Raw genomic sequence first — 17,770 nt, forward strand, 5'->3', positions numbered from 1 at the left:
CCCAACAGCATCCAACGCACTCCACTCCTTTGCTTCCAGGAAAGAATTGACTAAAAGGGAATAAACAACCTTTCCTGGATATTTTCATGCTGACTGCAATTCTGAAGTGTGAACATCTGTGCATCTGTGTCTGTAGTAAATATAAATGCAATGTATTACTTGCTCTGTAAATAAACATATTCCTGAACAATTTAGCTTAAGATAAACATCTGAGAAATAACAGTATTTCCTATCAGAAATCATAGGTACTAAACTTAAGGACTTTGGTCTCAGAGAGGATTTCATAAACTTGACCCCAGAGCAAGGGAAGTAAAAGCAAAAATCAATGAATGTACCACAGTTTCTTAATCCAGTCATCTACCGATGGGCATTTCGGTTGTTTCCATGTCTTGGCTATTGTGTATAGTGCTGCAATAAACTGTGGTACATTTATACAATGGAGTATTACGCAGCCATAAAGAAGAAATCTTACCATTTGCAACAACATGGATGGACCTAGAGAACATTATGTTAAGTGAAATAAGTCAGAGAAAGACAAATATCATATGATCTCACTTATATGTGGAATCTAAAGAAAAGAATAAGTGAATGAACTAATCAGAAACAGTTTTGGAGACATAGAGGAAAAACTGAGGGTTGCTAGATGGGGGGGTGAGGATAAGGGGGAAGGTGAGGGGATTAGAAAACAGTCAGTAACCACAAGAAGGCCATGGGGTTTTGAAAATTAATTTGGGGAATGTAATCAATAATGTTGTAAAGATTTTATAGGGTATCCAATGGACACTTGTCCCATTTGGGAGACCACCTCAGGGGTGATGTAGATGCCTGATCACTGCACTGTACACCTGAAGCTGAAGCTGAACAATAATGAATGCCAACTATAATTATATATATATATATATATGTGTGTGTGTGTGTGTGTGTGTGTGTGTGTGTGTGTGTGTGTGTGTGTATATATGGTTACAGGAAGCGGAGTACAGCATTAGGAATAGACACAGTGGAAATGTAATGACTCTGTGCGATGTCAGAGGGATAGTGGATGGGGGGAGGGGGATTCACACAGTGTGAGGGATATAAATGATAAACGTCTAAGTATTGCTTTGTCTTGTGCACCCGAAACTAATAAAATTAAAAAAAAATGGATAAAAAATAAATGGAAGTTTGATGAAAAAAAAATCAATGAATGGAACTGTATCAAACTAAAAAGCTGCACAGCAAAAGAAACCATTAACAAAATGAAAGGAAACCTATTGAATGGGAGAAGATATTTGCAAACAATACCTCCAATAAAGGGCTAATATTCAAAATATATAAAGAACTCATACAACTCAACAACAACAAAAACAAACAATCCAATTAAAAAATGGGCAGAGAACCCGAACAGACACTTCTAAGAAGACCTACAAACAGCCAACAGATATATGAAAGATGCTCGACTTCAGTAGCTATTAGGGAAATGCCAATCCAAACCACAATGAGATACCATATCACACCTGTTAGAATGGCGTCATCAACAAGACAAGTAATATCAAGTGTTGCGAGAGGCTGTGGACAAAAAGGAACCCTCGTACACTCTTGGTGGGAATGTAAATTGGTACAACCACTATGGAAAACAGTATGAGATTCCTCAAACAATTAAGACTAGAATTATCATATGACCCAGCAATCCCTCATCTGGTTGTCTACCTGAAGAATTTGAAAACATTTATTCATAAGGATACATGTACCCCTATGTTCACTGCAGCATTATTCATGGTGGCCAAGACATGGAAACAACCAAAGTGTCCTTCAATAGATGATTGGATAAGGAAGATGTGGTATATATACACCATGGAATACTATTCTGCCTTAAGAAAAGATGAAATACTGCCATTTGCGACAACACGGATGGACCTTGAGATTATCATGCTGAGCGAAATAAGTCAGACAGAAAATGTCGAGAACTATATGACTTCACTCACATGTGGGATACAACACTGAAAGCAACAAATGAACAAAGAAACAATTCACAGACACAGACAACAGAAGAGTGGTTACCACAGGGGTACAGGAATGGGGGGAGGACGGAGAAGGTAAAGGGGTCAAATTTATGGTGATGGAGAGAGACTAGACTCTGGGTGGTGAACACACAGTTCAGTATACAGATGATGTTTATAGAATTGTACACCTGAAACTTACATAGTGTTATTTAACTATTGCCATCCCCATAAATTTAATAAATAAAACATCAAGAATAGTATTTCCTATCACCTACAATGCTACAAAATCATGCAAAAATAATCTCAAAATGAAAATTATATTTTCATCTTTAAAATTATTTGGTTAAAAGGAACACACGTTTTTTGGAAAAAAACACACATGAATGCCAACTAATAAAACACCGGACTAAAGAGTAATGCCGAACAGACAAGGTCATTTCCAGGTTTGAGAAATTATGAAATACACAAACGTTTCTCAGTGGAATCAGTAGACTTCGGAGCCATGAGCCACTTCAGTGTCCACCTTTCTGAAACATTGCAAGACAGAAGAGGCCACGTTTACTGTGGCTCCCTAGCCCCCTCCTCCCCACGCAGTGTGGGATCTGGAGGAAGGCCTCCACCTGGGCAGGCGCAGAAGAGACCACAGGCCTCGTTTATCAAGGGCTGTGCTCAGCCAGAGGGCGGTCCAGTTCTGAGCCAGTTCAGGTAGTGATTTCTAGTCCGTGCCTGAGCTTGCGAGTCCCACCCAGGCAGGCCTGGGAAGTGGCCATGCAAAGGCAGGGCGCCAAGTGTTCTGACTCACAAACAAAGTGGAGTGTGTAGGAAAACCCTGAACTAAACAGATGGCCTTTCATAAAATCTGTCAGCCCTCTGGGTATCGGGCGGGTAAGAGCGTTCTCGAGGGTTCTGTGGAATTATCACCTAAAACGATCCGAGGAAAACCCCACATATTCTACAGGTGCTTCTGGGAACCCCCGCAGGGTTTGTGGCGCGAGCGCATACACCCCCGGGCTGAAGCCTCAGCCAACGCTGAAAATTGAGTTGACGATTTTTAGGAAACGACATTGGAATTTGAGGCTAGCTCTGAGGGCTACTGTTTTCTTGTCTTCATTCCTAATGTTACTTCCATGCGGATGAAGCTGCTCCTAAAACGTTACTCAACTGGCCAAACACATCGCATCTTAGAGACTATGATTTGCCTTTTCTGGTCCAATACTAAAATTAGTTTTTTGTTGTGAAGACAAATACCTGTGTTCTTGTTGCCTTTTCTGGTGTGTGTGTGTGTGTGTGTGTGTGTGTGTGTGTGTGTGTGAGAGAGAGAGAGAGAGAGAGAGAGAGAGAGAGAGAGAGAGAGATATGAAAGGACATCGAAAAGATTCCAAGAGAAATCTGGCTCCACAAGGAAACATGGTACTTTCCTTGCATCTTTCTGGATTTGATGGACTCAATTCACTGTACCCTGGACAGCGATACAGAACTGTGCACGGTGTCTGTGCTGGACACGTGCATATCTACTATATCAACTAGGCCATGCACTGAATCAATTCGGAATCTCTCTCAAATCTAAAATATTAAGACAGCCAAACATCAGTTATAATAATTCATCAATTTGAAAGAAATCAATGACATAAATATTAATTGTAAGAAAAAGACCAAAGCAACGGGAATGGAATGAGCACTTTCATCTGCACCATCAGCTACTTGGTGCCCTCAGAAAAGTCACTTCCGCCTACCGGAACGTGCATGGTTGGTAAGTATCTATATTTATACTTTATCAACATTCTCAATGAATTCTTTCGAAGATTGAAAGAGACAAAAAATGATGCAAACATTTTAGAAAGTAAGAAATGTTACTAAGATATGTAGGGCTGATGAGTACTAGTAGCGATGCCAGTAACACTAGTGGGAACAGACGCCGTGGGCTGAAGTCGAGGGAAGTGAAAGACGGCACTTCAGAACGCAACGCACAGGGACACTTGATCCTGCGGTGCCTCTCTGATGTGCGCCATGCAAATAAAAACGTTAATATGTTGTGAAACCTCAAATATCCTGACTAACGGGGGGAAGCCAATTTGAATTTCTGAAAGGTTTTAAAAGTAATGTAGTTCTGTTACCTTAAAATGCATATGCCAGAGGGTAAGGGAGGACTGGAAGGCAGAAGAGGGTAAAGGGGGTCAAATACATGGTGATGAAAGGAGAACTGACTGGGTGGTGAGCCCAAAATGTGCAAAATAAAATCTACAGTTGAAACCTACGTAATTTTACTAACCATTGTCACCCCAATAAAGTTAATTTAAAAACGCATATAGTAATCTAAGCTACTAGTTAAAGAAGTGCTGGGCAGATCTCCATTAATAATTAGATTAGGATAATGTGTATTCATCACTGATTCATTAACTCCATCAAATATCCACCGAATACTCCAGTGTTCTCTGACGGGCAGCCACTGAGGAGAAACCCAGAAGCAAGGTGCTGCCGTGTCCTCAGTGAGTTTACTGTCGAGTGGGCGACACTGACCAATGGGTCATTGCCACACAGTGTCGCCAATGCTGTGACGATGGAGGGAGGCACTGGACACGGGAAGCTCGCACTGGAAGGACAGATTTCTCAGTTTGGGGGGTGAGGGAAGACCTACCATAAAAAGTAGCACCTATATTGAGACCTAAGGGGTAAGTTGGACTAAGCCAAAAAGTGGGGAGGGGAAAGTGCTCAAACTTTGTCTTAAGTCAGACTGTGAAAGGTTTTCAAGTGTGGAACCCTAGATGACAAAGCATGTATCATTTGACAGGCATGTCATTGGAGTGTGAAGAACTGATAGTGACAGGTAGGTGTGGAGGGTGGCAGATCCACGAAGAGGCTGGTGCAGCAGCTCAGGCCGAGGCCGAGGCCACAGCGACCTCCACTGGGCACAGGCAGTGAGGGCGGGGATGTGGGAAGGTCAGAACCCGGGGAGCTGCAGCTTAGGAGGAGAGATATTCCAGTTTGCTTGCTCGACTTTGTTCCCATGGCAATGTCTTTCTCCCTCTTGGAATGTCCCTTCTTTCTCCCTTCAGGGCATTCACAAAACAATAGGAAATGCTGGCAACATCTCAGCTACCCAAGGCTGTGATTTCAGATGGCAGAGAAGCCTGGCTTGGAGTGTAAATGGAAATCCTAGAGCACCCCTGAGAACTAGACAATAATAGTGAACTTGGGAAGGCTCTGTCTGGCAGACTGCTGGGATCTAAGAGGCTGTCTGCAGGCAGGAGGCTGTGTGCATATCCCGGGGAGACATCGGGCAGGCTCGGCAGCAGCACTTCACCTCTGGGTGACCCTGAGGCCCTGACCAGCAGGCGCAGAGAGCAGGCTGGAGGCTCACAGATGCCTCGGCCGTGGCTGGGAAACACAGAGTACTAAGGAAAATCGGAACCACCTTTGGCTGACCACTAGTGTATATTAATCACATGTGACACCTAGGAAGGCAGGCATAAAAACAAACATATGAATAAGCAAAAGAACTCCAAGAACTTAAAAAAAAGAGATACCAAAGAACTTAGTGGCCACACAACACAGGGTACACAAAATGTACAGAATTTAACAAGACAAATGCAAGATTTATACGCTAAAAACTACAAAATATTCTTTCAAGAAATTAAAGATCTAAGTAAATGGAAGGACATTCCATGTTAATGTATCAGAAGAGCTAACATTGTTAATATATCAATACTCCCCAAATTGATCTACAGATTCAAGGCAGACTCTATTGAAAGCCCAGCTGTTTTTTTTAAATGAAATCCTTAAGTTGATTCTAAATTCATATGGAAATGCAAGGATCCAGAATAAGCAAAACAATCTTGAAAAGGAAAAACAGAGTTGGAGGAGTTAAATTCCCTGATTTCAAAACTTATCACAAAAAACAAACAAACAAACAAACAAATAAAACAAAAGCAGTAACCGAGATAGTGTGGTTACTGGTTTAAGGACAGATACGTAGATCAACAGAATAGAACTGAGAGTCTAGTAACCATCACATTCATGGTCAATTTATTTCTGACAAAGGTGCCAGAATTATTTAATGGGGAAAGAATAGTCTGTTCAACAAATGGTGCTGGAACCACTGGATATCCACATGCAAAAACAATGATGGTGGACTTTTAAATTACACCACAAAAATAAACTCAGAATGGATCACAAATTTAAGTGTAGGAGCTAAAGCTATAAAAATCTTAAAAGAAAACATAAAAGTAAATCATACAACACCAAAAACAAGCAAAAAAAAAAAAAAAATCCCGTAAGTTGAATTTCACCAAAATTAAAAACTTGTGTATGAAAAATGACATCATCAAGAAGGTGAAAAAGCAAAAAAAAAAAAAAAAGATAAAAAAGAGTGGGAAAAATATTTACAAATCTTATATTAGACAAGGGACTCACATCCAAAATATGAAAATAATCCTTTCATGCAAAATTAAAAAGACAACCCCATTTAAAAATGAACAAAGGATTTGAATTGACATTTCCCCAAGTAAGATAAGACAAATGACCAATAATCCTTTGGAAACATGCCAGACATCATCTGACATCAGCGAAATATAAATAAAAAACATGAAACAGCACTTCATACCCATTTGGATGGTTGTTTTATATATATAAAACATATATACCGGGGGTGCCCAAAAAATATGTGCAAGTGGACACTTTGGTCAGTGATGCTCAAGCAGTAGTTTGCTGTAATCAGAAGTGTCCGGATGCTGATGGGAACCACTTCGAGCATCTCTAGTAATTGCAGACGTCACACGTGACTTGTATTCATCTTTCGTTATTGGCATATATATTAAGTATTAAAATTAATACTGTTTTTTCCTCTTAAAATGTGTATACATTTTTTGGCACCTCTGTGTTGTGTGTGTGTGTGTGTGTGTATACAGATATATATATACACACACACACACACACACATATATATCTGTGTACTAGAAGCGATGTGTGACATGGAGTGTTGTCATGATGGAGGATGGTTTACAACACACGTTAAAACACACCTTCTCTCAACTGTAGCTCACACCTGACTGACTGCACCGAACACATTGACACTTGTCACACACTGTTACTAAGGTTTGATGCACCACTTCCCGTATTGAATACCCCTGCCTTTCCGCTGATGGCACTCGGCAGCAGCGTTCACCGTATTTTGTGATCACAACGGAAAGGCTCCATGTCACACATCGCTGCTGGTACAGCAATTTCTGTCAAAAACATTACAGTGTGTCCTCATCCACCTTATTCACAGGGTCTGGCACCGTGTGACTTCTGGCTCGTCCCCAAAGTCAAAATGATTCAGGACATCGAGGCAGCCACAACAGCACAACCAAAGACACTCAGGAAAGAGGACTCCCAGAACTGCTTCAGAAAGTGGCAAGAACGATGGGATAAGTGTGTTCGAAGCGAGGGGGGTATTTTGAGGGGGATTAATGGCAATGTGTCTTATACTGTAATAATTTTTTTATTTTAAACATTCACTGTATTGTTTGATTACACCATATATGTAAATAACAAATGATGGTAAGGATGTGGAGAAATTGAAACCCTCATACATCGCATGTGGGGATGTAAAATACTGTAGCTACTCTGGTTAAGAATTTGGCAGTTCCCAAAAATGCTAAACAGAATCAACATATGACACAACAATTTCACTTCTACCCAAGAAAAATGAAAACATATCCACAAAAAACTGTACCCATGTGTTCATAGAAGCATTATTCATAACAGCCAAAATGTGGGAAAAACTTCAATTTCCATCAACTGATGAAGGCACAGTGACCTGCGGCACGTGTACGATGGAAGACCACTCACCCAGAAAGAAGGAATGAGGTTCTGGTACATGTTGCCCATGGATAAATCCTGGAAACGATGCCAAATGAAAAAGTCAGTCACAAAAACTCATAGTTTGATTCCATTTATTTGAAACATCCAAAATGGGGAAATTCATAGAAGCAGAAAGTAGGTCATTGATTGCCGAGGGCTAGGGGAGGGGGCTGCTCTCAGGGACGGGGTTTCTTTTTGGCATGTTGTAAAAGTTCTAACATTGGATTATGGTAAGAATTGCACAGCTCTGGATATACTAAAAAGCACTGAATTACAAACTCTTAATGGGTGAATATGATTATATTGAGATTTGGAAAAATCCTCAGTAAAGGCCTAACAAATATGGGTTTCCATTGGAGAGAGAAAAGATAGGGTGGGCTCTGTCTCTTGTCAGTGGCATCTTCCGTTTCAGTTTCTAAAATTCATCAGTGGGCATAAAAATGCTCCACAGGTGGGGAATGGTTCTTGACTCTTCCTTCCCAGTCTGCCAACTGCCTGTCAGAGAAACCTCTGTGTGACCCATGGTGGCCTAGATTGTCTCCTCGATGGTGCTGACAGAACTACCAATGGATTCAACATGGTGGCACCAAGTGGCTCTTGTGTGTCCTGAATTAAACTAATGTATATGGTTCTGCCGCCATTTGTTTGTACATCCGCGGATTCACTCAGCTAGGCATTCAGTTGTTTATAAACACTCAGCTCTGCACTGCTTCATGCAACAAGATCCCTGGAAAAAGACCCAGGAAACCAAAAGTCTAGTCCCAGAGGCTTGGGGATGCTTCTCAACCTCTCCACACCTTAATTTCCTCCAATGTGAAATCGGAGTGATGGGCTGCATGACAGCATCTATTAATTGGCATGTTGTGAGGCTATGACGCTGTCGACACCCCGTCACACACACATGTAGACACACACACGCATGCATGTACAACATACTATATATAGCATCACATGAAACGCAATGGTAGTAAACTCCTGGGCCTCATCTACAAATGAAGACCCTGAGACCTGTGGACTTGATTCAGTCACTCAAGCTTGCAGAGAAAGCATCAACGCGGGGCTGAACCAAACTTCGCTTGACATGATGGAAATTTTAATTACATGAGAGTTAAGTCCAACTAATTTTTCATCCTTTAAAGAGTCATTTTTAAAAATGCTCATTTTTTTTAGATTTTACATCAGCAAATAATGATGCCACGAATAACTACTATGTCAGTCATCACATTTCTTATGGCAAGACCACACCTCGGAATTCTGACCAGCACGCTGCTGCCATTTGTCAAGAATGTTTCATTTTAGATTATCGCTCAGAAAGGATTTAAATTCATCGCCAAAAAAGAAGAACAATGTTCCCAAATGTAGCATAGAACATTTATACTAATACGACTCCTATGTGAGAATGCTTTCTTGGAACTTAAAAATCAACCGTCCCACTCGGGAGGGGCCAGAGTTGCAGCAAGAGCACACTGTTATTTTGTCACAAAGGCATTCCTGCAGCCCACGTGCGCGCTGGGGACAGATGTTTCAAGCCTTTCAGAAAACAGGGCAACCTCCCTGAGGTTTCCCCAGATGGGGAGGGAAGATTGTTTCATGACTAAGAAGCAAAGCGGTGGCTTTCGGACGAGCTGTGTAGCACCAACCCCACTGCCCACTGCCCTAAGCCAAGTCTGCCCTCGCCCAAGACCCCATCCCTGCCTGGGGCAGAAGAGCTTCGGGACAAAGCTGCAGCTGGCACCACACGCCAACGCGGCCCCTCTGGTGGTCTGACTGAGCTTCTCAGAGACAATGGCCCCACAGCATGGCCCCGGAACAGTAAGTGGCCGTGAAAATTCAGGTCCTGAAGGTACACACGAGCTGTCAGCTCTCTGCTAGGATGACCTGCTACCGCTGTCAGGGACAACGCAGAAGGTGCCTTGCTGAGTTTTCACGCACACACGCCAAGCCAGTTGGAATACTTCTTCTCTGAAGAGATGCCTGCTATACCCCTGCTGGCGCTTTCTCACCGTTAGGCGCTGATGCTCGTGGGTGCCAACCCTCACTCAGCTTCACTGAGGAGCAACTAGTCAATTGATGAGTGTTGCCCACCAATCAGAGTTCCCAACAGGCAATGCGGTTGGCAGCAGGATGCACGTATGTGTGAGGGACATGCTGCAGCCAGCGTGATCTGACCTCTCTGCCATCACCTTTTTCTGGGTGGGACAGACACGGGCAGCTGAGGCAGAGAGCCCCATCCACGATGCAGCCTGAAGCTGGTGAATTAACTACATCAAACTGGCTGCAATTCTACCCGTCACCTGCAACTGCCACCCATCTTTCCTGTGAGGTAGTCAATCCCCTCAGGAAATTGGTTTCACCAAAATCTGAAATCCTAAAATTTGGCAGAGTTCAGCAGCAAGGTGTGAGAAATCGGACACTGTGGAGGAAGACGGGATGATGAGAAAAGAAACAAGTCAGCCCTGGTACCAGGGGTGTGGGAAATGTGGGAAACGAGAGTGTGTGGGGAGGTAGATTACTCCCCAAAGAAGCTGATGGATAGCGACCCTCCACAGCGGCCCCTGTTGTCCGCGGGAGACACGTCCCAAGCGTCTACCTGAAGCTGCGGAGAGCACTGAACCCTATATATGCTGTTCTTTCCTGTACATACTCACCTTTACACTTACAGGAAGCACGTTATGGCTTTTCTGCGTATCTGAAATATCAGCATCACTGCTCTTGTGCTTGAGGCCACTATTAAGGAAAATAAGGGTGACCAGAACACAAGCACTGTGACACTGTGACAGTCAATCTAGTAACCGAGGTGCCTGCTAAGTGACTAAGTGACTAATGGGCGGGGAGCATCTAGAGCGTGGAGATGCTAGACAAGGGGCTGATACACATCCCAGGTGGGACAGAGGGGGACAGTGGGAGATTTCATCACACTATTCAGAACGGCACATAATTTAAAACTTATGAATTGCTTATCTGTGGAGTTTTCCATTTAAGATTTTCCTGCCGCAGTTGACCGTGGGTAACTGAGACCGCAGACTGTGTCACTGGATGGGGGGACTGCCGATATACAGGGCATCTTGGTAGAGATCGAAAGGGCTACTAAGGAACAGGAAATTCAGACCCTGTCCTCAGAGAAGGTGGGAGGCACCCACCCCACCCCTTGCAGGTGACTCCCATCCCCAGCTGAACCCCCCCCCCCACATGGAACGCCCTGACCTGATGGCTGCTTCTAAAGGACAGAGTATGACGAAAAGTCGTGAGCTGTCCCTCGCAGATCAGGTAACACACACTAGCTCCCCTTGCAGGAGACCTCCCTGGCTTGCGTGCTTGCTCGCATGGGGCTGCTCGGCCAGGCAGAGAGAGGGGCCTTCACCCAGCAAGGAGCCGAGGCCTTGGCCCAACAGCCTGTAGGGCACCGAACCCTGCCGACGTCTCCTGACTGAGAGGGGCCGTGGACCCTGGCGCAGTTGGAGCCTGCAGTGACTGTGGTTTCAGCTGCCACCCTGACTGCTACCTGGGACACCTGGAAGCAAACGCTGCCGTTAGCATTATCTGTCTGGATAATAAATATTGAAGTTAGGAGAAATGGCCACGCCGGGGGTGCCAGGCACCACTGTGCACCATTCAGGAAGGCAAAACGCTGCAGTGAGACACGTGCTGAGAACGTACAGACAGTACCGCACGCAAGGTCGTTGTATGGCCACCAGGGCACTCAGACGGCTGAGCTCTTACGCCAACCTACGTGAGGAGCCATACACAGCTAGCCTGGAAACTAAAACGTATCATTCGGGTATTGCAAGCGTTGTGGTTTTCAAGATCCAAGAGGAGGAGACGGAAGACAGAAGCCCACAATGACCAGACACGCCCCGTGTGTGTGCGGCCTGCTCACGCCAGGTCTCTATGTCCGGTGCCACCTTCCCTGGCCATGCCACAGCTCTGTCTCTACCCCTGTGCCAGGCAGGTAGAGGTTTCTGACCTGCAGACGGTCATGGAGAGCTGTACCTGAAGGCAGCCAGCAGGACGCTGCCATGTGATGAGCAGGAAGTAAACAGCGTATTGTAACGGCAGAGCTGAGCCACAGAGCGCGACAATTGCAAGACCAGAGGGAAAAGGCCCTTTGTGGAGAAGACTTGTTTGTTTCAGCGTGGACACCCCAGAAGGTAAAGTAAGGAATGAATGCAATTTCTCCAAAAGGCAGAAAATAAAACATGTCAGAAAGCCAGAAGAGGAGCCACTGAAACGGCATTGAAACATCACAGACTTTCTCTTCTTCAGAAAGTTATAACATACAAAATCGAGAAAACAAGAAAATCCCAATAAAGATTTCTATTTTAAAGACACTGCCATGTGAGTTTCCAGTCCTGGTGCTGAGACCTGTCCGTGACACTGAACTCCCAGCGGGCTGCTGACCAGAGCTGCTGGGGAGGGCAGCTGACTCAGGCATCTAACTGGGACCTATAGGAGGACACCGTGGGGACCAGACCATCTATGTCCAAGCTGCAGTAAGAGGAGGTCACGTTTGAAAAGGGTTCATTGACTGAAACAAAGGACAGTGAGTTCTGAAAGCACCACTGTGAAAGATACTGTGTATTCTGATTCTGTTAGAGCCGCCGCACTGCCCACCATGCCCAGACACCGGCTTCTGCGTGAACAGTACTTCTGAAGAAAGACCGCAGTCAGCAATTTGAACTTAATAATTACAACCAGTTTGTGAGGTTCATTTCATAGCCTACTACGTGTATACCTAAAACTAACATAATGTTGTATGTCATCTGTAATTGGAAAAGAAACGAATTTAGAAAATACAAGTTCAAAGGACGTATTTTATTTCTTGATCAAACCACAAGAAAACAATTTTTTTCAACTAACTTACATATATAGACTGAATTCTACCTAGAAATATTTTTCTAGTTTTTTTCTCCAAAATAGATTGTCAAAAGAAATATTTTTGTTATTCCTATTAACTGTTAACACATTTACCTAATAAAGAACATGATTAACCATGGGACGTGAACACTGCTAAGATACATCAGTAGAACAGATCTACAAAAACTGATTTCAAAAAAAGAAAGGAATCCTCTGGTTTTACACACCGAAGGATTATGAAATATACTCTTATGTGGAACTTACAATAAAAAGGTCAGGTTTAAAGAATTTAACTCTGAGAACTTCTTGGGGTCTATTTGCTCTGGTGTTAAAGCACCGTGACTCTCACTTGAAACATGCCAGTTGCAGTGAGGTGTGCAAGTGAAAACCTGTGTGGTCCCACTGGACGTGCCGCAGGACAGCTTTCCACTGCGCCCCAAACTGCTGCGAGGGTTGCACGCACGGGGTGGGCGCTGCAGGGGCCGTGGCAGCAGGCTTATCTGTTCTCTTTCTCTTATTAGGTCTCTCCTAACACAGCTAATAAGGCCAGCAGCTTGGTCAATGATTAGTGTAGACAAACATGAAAGAAACAGAAATCATGATGGTGTTTCCTAAGGTGCTGTTAGGAGATGGAATCTAGAAAAGACATGATATACAAATGCTATTTCTATGATGTGTGCAATAAGTTTTAAAACATGAGCAGAGTCAGAAAGGGGAGAGCTGGGAGAATCCTTGCACACCCTCAGTCCATCTTCTCATTGTATAGACGCTCAGAAGGTAAGAGCCACACGAGGTGGTGGGGGCGGAGGCGGCTCCCAGCTCCCAGGCCTGGGCCACTTCTCTCTCCTCCCTTCTCCTTTTCCATTGTGGTCATTTCATTGGGCCCGTTATTTACCTTTTCTATCTGTGAGAAGATTTCACAATACAGTCACAGTGAGAATTACTGTGAAAATTAAACGAGATAATACCTGAAACACACCTGACATCAATTCTTCCCCGTAAGATACTAAAAGTGGCAGAGCCTCAGCTAGAATCTGTGTTGACTCAAGCAGTTGCTGCTAGATGACGCTACAACTTAGCACACACGGCTGATTCCCATTATTCTCCGTCGTTATCTTCTCAGTCGTCCCTGGGAACTAGGAATTCAACACTGAACAACTGCTCGTGGGGAAATGCAGGGTTAGGTGCCTGCGGGCTTCTGGGCACAGCATTTCTTGTCACCCAATTAACACACAAGCTGTGTGTAAACACACACACACACACACGTTTGATTCCTTCGCCTGGACCTCACAGCCAACAGCGCGCTGGCTCCACCTGGACGCGCTCAGTGGGCCTCCCAGGCTCTTACACCGAGCAAGAAGCACGGGAAAGCACTTGAGCACATTGCTGGGCCCACTGTCAACAGAGAATCACCAGCAAAAACAAAAGTGGGACGTACAGCACTAAATGGACCATGAAAAGGACAGTTTCCAGTGTGAGCTGAGGCCGGCAGGCGAGTGCTGCCTCGTTGGACCTCGGCTGGAAGCACGTCCATCCGACGATGCCGATTTGTAACTGCCCTGCTTGTGCCCATCAGTGACCATGAAGGTGCCATGAGTACTGATTTGGGGGCTAAAATAATTTTTTACAAACGGGCAAATCAGCAAATAAAGAATGTGTGAATAATGAGGCTAACGTGTGCTGGAATGAAGATGGGGTGAAAAGACTTGACTTTTGCAATTTTCTTCAGGTGCCTTCCCAGGGGTGTGTCTTCCTTCGTGTGCGGCACCGCAGTCACTTAGACGACGAGGCTCACAACGCCCGGAAGTGCAGGGCCAGTGTTTAGCCACTTTGCTCCCTCTTTGGGGTGAATGTGTCACCGAGAAGCCCAATGTCTGCAGCGTCGGCTGTGCATTCTTAAGTTTGCCAGGACTCTTAGTCATCAAATAATAACTCAACGTCAAGTCACGAAACTTGATATATTCTACTTGAGACAAACAAGAAACACCCAGCAGGGAGTGGAGACCTAGCGGTCATGGGAGAAGAGCCAAGTTTCAGGGGCCTCAGCAAGTGAGCCAGGTCACCAGGGCTGGGCGACCCTCCTGTCACAGCTGCAGGGACCCCAGGGCACCGGGCAGAGAAGCCCATGTGCAGAACACAGAGCCCACTCCCAAGCCCTCTCCAGACAGGGCGGGGTTTGCTGATGCTGCCCTGACAAGGGCCTGGACGTCGCTGTCCCCGCCACTCGCTCTGGTGCGGCCGTGGCGCTGCAGGTGCTGCACGCACGAGGACGGCAGCTCCTTCCTCTGACAAGAGCCTGCCTGGGCCCAAAGCACCCTGGCCATGGGTCAGCCCTTCCTCCCCCATCAGGCAGCGTCTTGAGAACCTCCAGCTGTGGCTGCTGAGTCACCACACGGGGGAGAAGGTCTGAGTTTTCCTTTCACCGTGAAGAAGAGCTGATGTCTTCTCCAGCGATGTTTGCCTGTGGCCTGTACCTGCAGGCTAGGGTCAGGGGAGTCGCAGGGAGGGGACAGAGGGCTGGGCTCTAACCAAGAGGGCTCCTGTTTCTCTCTTGTCTCAATAAGGGTGTGCTTGAGGCGGATGGTCCCACCCCCAGAAGCACCGGTGACCTCAGGGAATAAAGAAGACATGAGGTCCACGTGGGCCTGATGTGCCTGGCACTCCTTCCACGTGCCGCTGGCCTGTGTGGCCCTTGGCACCCACCACTGCGTGGTCACTCTTCTGGCTGAAACCTGTGATCGGACACATGGCCGGGCCACTACCCCCAAGCGGCACCTGCTGAGATAGAGCAGGGCAGGGCTTCCGCGTCTGCCCCCAGCTTCCCTTTCCGCCGCCGAGCGGCTGCTGGCGGATGTGGATGGTTATGACTCATGCTGTGTGCACAGGCCGCCAACAATCGGGTGCTTTTCCCCACCAGTGGGTTTCAGAGACACCCTATGCACACATCATAATTGAATTTGTAATTTAAATATTCAGGTTAGGAACTACCAGTGAACATTTCTTAATCACAAAGGAATGACAACAGCAGATATTAACAGATTTTTGTTGAGGTCAGAAATAAAAGATACTGAACCAGGACTTACATTTGTCTCACACCCTTTTCTAGTCATTAACTTGACCGAAGCCGACCATCCTGGTCTCAGGGCTCCTTGAGCCATCTAGTGCTCGGCTCTCCAGAACCTCCCCCGAGCAGGAACTCCCTGGATGGTGGGTGGGAAGCTGGGTGAGCCGCTCGGGCATTCAGCCACCTGAAAAAGCCGCGCCCCCTCTGCAAACGTCCAGACACACTGCCACCAGTAGTGCCCCCCCTTCTTCCGCATGGTTGGCATACACAGGCACTCACTCATTCCTCTTAGGCAATCGCGCAGCTGGCACACTGCTCATTGACATCTCCTGTGCCTGGGTCGACCCGGCGCAGACTTCCCCAATTCCCCTCCGTGGCTGTAACTGTCAGCTCTGCCCATCTTCAAACAGCGCAGTGAACAGCTGCCCTCCTTTATTCCGGACGGGAGCTCTCTGGAGGGCACCAGGCCGAGAGCAGGAACAGCAGAGTCCATTCCTTCCACTGATAGGGCTGAACTGTGGGTGTGGACACAGTTTGAAAAGATTTCCCCCCTGGCTCACATTCATGAGGACCTACTGTGTGCCAGGGAGGTAGCTCGAGTGAGAGACCGCTGACCTCAGCGGAGGTGCTGGACTCGTTTCTTGAGCACAAGTGCCTAACTGTCCGTTTTCTCGGGCACTTCCCCTTGGAGCTGTGTGCCCCACACCGCCTGGGGCCCAAAGGCCTGGTGCACGACGGGGAAGGCCCCCTGCCCGGGTGGTGGCAGGGCTGCAGGCACTCTTTCCTCCTGGCCTGGCCTCTCCTGTCTGCGCCTCCACAGGTTCGCGTGCTTCACCTTCTGTCCAGCGGTATCCAGCTCCCTGCAGCTGCGGGGAGAGCCAGGACCCCCTCCTCCTTCCCAGCACTTGCAGACTCGTGTCCTCTGTCTGCGGCTCCTTTTCTACTTCTGCATTGGTGACGTTGGGAGGCCGTGGCCAGAACCCTGCTCCTGTCGCTGTTTGTTGCTTCCTTGACCCACCAAAGTGCGGTTCTTCTAACTAACTGCATCACTGCTACTCCAAAGTCCTCCAATCTGCCAGTGCTTTCTGTCCCTTCCCCCAGGCACCTCTCCCCATTTTGGTGGCATTCCCGACACTTGCTAGTGTGGGCCATTTTCTCTCTGGAGACCAGCTGGCCGCACGGTGCGGTCCTCGCTACATCAAGTGAAGACTCCGCTTGTGCAGGGCTTCCCAGTGTTTCACGGCCTGTGCTGCACCTGGGGCTGCAGACGGGATCTCACAGGTGGCCCTGAGGCAGCACGCCTGTGACCAGCTGCTCCCCACATTCTGTGGCACCGCGGGACAGCCTGCTGTGCCCTGGAGCAAAGGCCAGGAGGGCTGCTCTCTGCACAGGAACAACTCACACACCGCCGGACAGACTGCGCTGTGTCTTACTTAAACACACCCTCCTGTCTGCCTCCAGGAGCGCTACTGCAGCCCCTGGGCCACAGCCTCAGCCCCGCACACCTCGCCAGCCGCCGCGCAGTCCTGTGTCAGCAGGACCTTCCCCAGCGCTGTCTTGGATGGTCCAGCCCCCATCACGTGCCCTTCACGTGAATGTCCACCTTCCCCAGCACAGGGCAGACCTGCTGAGGACAACCCTGTGCTCTGTGTCATCTGAGCAGGGCCACACCCGGGGTTAGCGGGAGTAATCCTAAGGCAAGATCACCTTTCGGCCCAGAGCCCAGCGCCGCCAGAGACTTTACACAACCAGCCAAAGCCGCGCGTGGGCTGTGGATGTTCGTGCTCACGTGCTCGTGTAACTATCCTACGCTCACACGGAGACAGGAGATTGGGAACACACGGAGCCCCGACTTCACAACAGCAAGGTCTCCCAAATACTTATGGGGCACACCTAACAGTCTCGTAAATAAACACCCTGATAGGGCTACCAGGAGCCTCTTTTCTCATGGACTTTTCAAACGTTTATCTTTCAGGAGACAGACACTGTCCTTTCAACACCACCCCTATTTTATGCTTTTAGAGTCTGACCA

The 17,770-nt window shown here is 46.8% G+C and overlaps 1 protein-coding gene across 28 annotated transcripts in view; it reads right to left on the reverse strand.

The window, feature by feature from the left end:
- Positions 1–17,770, reverse strand: part of MYT1L (myelin transcription factor 1 like) — a 363,194-nt gene that overhangs the window by 182,386 nt on the left and 163,038 nt on the right. The window contains exon 4 of one of the 28 annotated variants that reach the window (XM_019752018.2): positions 7,809–7,856. The exons of the other annotated variants lie outside the window; for them this stretch is intronic. The gene's annotated coding sequence lies outside the window, so the exon portion shown is untranslated. The remainder of the gene's footprint in view (positions 1–7,808; positions 7,857–17,770) is intronic. 28 annotated transcript variants of the gene reach the window in all.

This window comes from Rhinolophus sinicus, linkage group LG05, assembly GCF_036562045.2.
Source record: "Rhinolophus sinicus isolate RSC01 linkage group LG05, ASM3656204v1, whole genome shotgun sequence".
Lineage (NCBI taxonomy): Eukaryota > Metazoa > Chordata > Mammalia > Chiroptera > Rhinolophidae > Rhinolophus > Rhinolophus sinicus.